The sequence below is a fragment of the Thalia democratica genome, unplaced genomic scaffold (assembly GCF_965202585.1).
Source record: "Thalia democratica unplaced genomic scaffold, ktThaDemo2.hap1.1 HAP1_SCAFFOLD_1191, whole genome shotgun sequence".
In the NCBI taxonomy this organism is placed as follows: Eukaryota; Metazoa; Chordata; class Thaliacea; order Salpida; family Salpidae; genus Thalia; species Thalia democratica.
In genome coordinates, this window is record NW_028140092.1 from 32,501 (window position 1) to 35,102 (window position 2,602).

Here is a 2,602-nt window from a genome sequence, read left to right on the forward strand (position 1 = left end):
AGAAGAAAAGTGGTCCTTTTCTAGGAGTTTTTTATTCCCAAAAAATGGGTCGATGTCCCCGTAACCCCTAAAAAAAGGGGGTCGAATAGGGTTAGGGTTAGGGTTAGGGTTAGGGTTAGGGTTAGGGTTAGGGTTAGGGTTAGGGTTAGGGTTAGGGTTAGGGTTAGGGTTAGGGTTAGGGTTAGGGTTAGGGTTAGGGTTAGGGTTAGGGTTAGGGTTAGGGTTAGGGTTAGGGTTAGGGTTAGGGTTAGGGTTAGGGTTAGGGTTAGGGTTAGGGTTAGGGTTAGGGTTAGGGTTAGGGTTAGGGTTAGGGTTAGGGTTAGGGTTAGGGTTAGGGTTAGGGTTAGGGTTAGGGTTAGGGTTAGGGTTAGGGTTAGGGTTAGGGTTAGGGTTAGGGTTAGGGTTAGGGTTAGGGTTAGGGTTAGGGTTAGGGTTAGGGTTAGGGTTAGGGTTAGGGTTAGGGTTAGGGTTAGGGTTAGGGTTAGGGTTAGGGTTAGGGTTAGGGTTAGGGTTAGGGTTAGGGTTAGGGTTAGGGTTAGGGTTAGGGTTAGGGTTAGGGTTAGGGTTAGGGTTAGGGTTAGGGTTAGGGTTAGGGTTAGGGTTAGGGTTAGGGTTAGGGTTAGGGTTAGGGTTAGGGTTAGGGTTAGGGTTAGGGTTAGGGTTAGGGTTAGGGTTAGGGTTAGGGTTAGGGTTAGGGTTAGGGTTAGGGTTAGGGTTAGGGTTAGGGTTAGGGTTAGGGTTAGGGTTAGGGTTAGGGTTAGGGTTAGGGTTAGGGTTAGGGTTAGGGTTAGGGTTAGGGTTAGGGTTAGGGTTAGGGTTAGGGTTAGGGTTAGGGTTAGGGTTAGGGTTAGGGTTAGGGTTAGGGTTAGGGTTAGGGTTAGGGTTAGGGTTAGGGTTAGGGTTAGGGTTAGGGTTAGGGTTAGGGTTAGGGTTAGGGTTAGGGTTAGGGTTAGGGTTAGGGTTAGGGTTAGGGTTAGGGTTAGGGTTAGGGTTAGGGTTAGGGTTAGGGTTAGGGTTAGGGTTAGGGTTAGGGTTAGGGTTAGGGTTAGGGTTAGGGTTAGGGTTAGGGTTAGGGTTAGGGTTAGGGTTAGGGTTAGGGTTAGGGTTAGGGTTAGGGTTAGGGTTAGGGTTAGGGTTAGGGTTAGGGTTAGGGTTAGGGTTAGGGTTAGGGTTAGGGTTAGGGTTAGGGTTAGGGTTAGGGTTAGGGTTAGGGTTAGGGTTAGGGTTAGGGTTAGGGTTAGGGTTAGGGTTAGGGTTAGGGTTAGGGTTAGGGTTAGGGTTAGGGTTAGGGTTAGGGTTAGGGTTAGGGTTAGGGTTAGGGTTAGGGTTAGGGTTAGGGTTAGGGTTAGGGTTAGGGTTAGGGTTAGGGTTAGGGTTAGGGTTAGGGTTAGGGTTAGGGTTAGGGTTAGGGTTAGGGTTAGGGTTAGGGTTAGGGTTAGGGTTAGGGTTAGGGTTAGGGTTAGGGTTAGGGTTAGGGTTAGGGTTAGGGTTAGGGTTAGGGTTAGGGTTAGGGTTAGGGTTAGGGTTAGGGTTAGGGTTAGGGTTAGGGTTAGGGTTAGGGTTAGGGTTAGGGTTAGGGTTAGGGTTAGGGTTAGGGTTAGGGTTAGGGTTAGGGTTAGGGTTAGGGTTAGGGTTAGGGTTAGGGTTAGGGTTAGGGTTAGGGTTAGGGTTAGGGTTAGGGTTAGGGTTAGGGTTAGGGTTAGGGTTAGGGTTAGGGTTAGGGTTAGGGTTAGGGTTAGGGTTAGGGTTAGGGTTAGGGTTAGGGTTAGGGTTAGGGTTAGGGTTAGGGTTAGGGTTAGGGTTAGGGTTAGGGTTAGGGTTAGGGTTAGGGTTAGGGTTAGGGTTAGGGTTAGGGTTAGGGTTAGGGTTAGGGTTAGGGTTAGGGTTAGGGTTAGGGTTAGGGTTAGGGTTAGGGTTAGGGTTAGGGTTAGGGTTAGGGTTAGGGTTAGGGTTAGGGTTAGGGTTAGGGTTAGGGTTAGGGTTAGGGTTAGGGTTAGGGTTAGGGTTAGGGTTAGGGTTAGGGTTAGGGTTAGGGTTAGGGTTAGGGTTAGGGTTAGGGTTAGGGTTAGGGTTAGGGTTAGGGTTAGGGTTAGGGTTAGGGTTAGGGTTAGGGTTAGGGTTAGGGTTAGGGTTAGGGTTAGGGTTAGGGTTAGGGTTAGGGTTAGGGTTAGGGTTAGGGTTAGGGTTAGGGTTAGGGTTAGGGTTAGGGTTAGGGTTAGGGTTAGGGTTAGGGTTAGGGTTAGGGTTAGGGTTAGGGTTAGGGTTAGGGTTAGGGTTAGGGTTAGGGTTAGGGTTAGGGTTAGGGTTAGGGTTAGGGTTAGGGTTAGGGTTAGGGTTAGGGTTAGGGTTAGGGTTAGGGTTAGGGTTAGGGTTAGGGTTAGGGTTAGGGTTAGGGTTAGGGTTAGGGTTAGGGTTAGGGTTAGGGTTAGGGTTAGGGTTAGGGTTAGGGTTAGGGTTAGGGTTAGGGTTAGGGTTAGGGTTAGGGTTAGGGTTAGGGTTAGGGTTAGGGTTAGGGTTAGGGTTAGGGTTAGGGTTAGGGTTAGGGTTAGGGTTAGGGTTAGGGTTAGGGTTAGGGTTAGGGTTAGGTTAGGGTTGGGTAGGT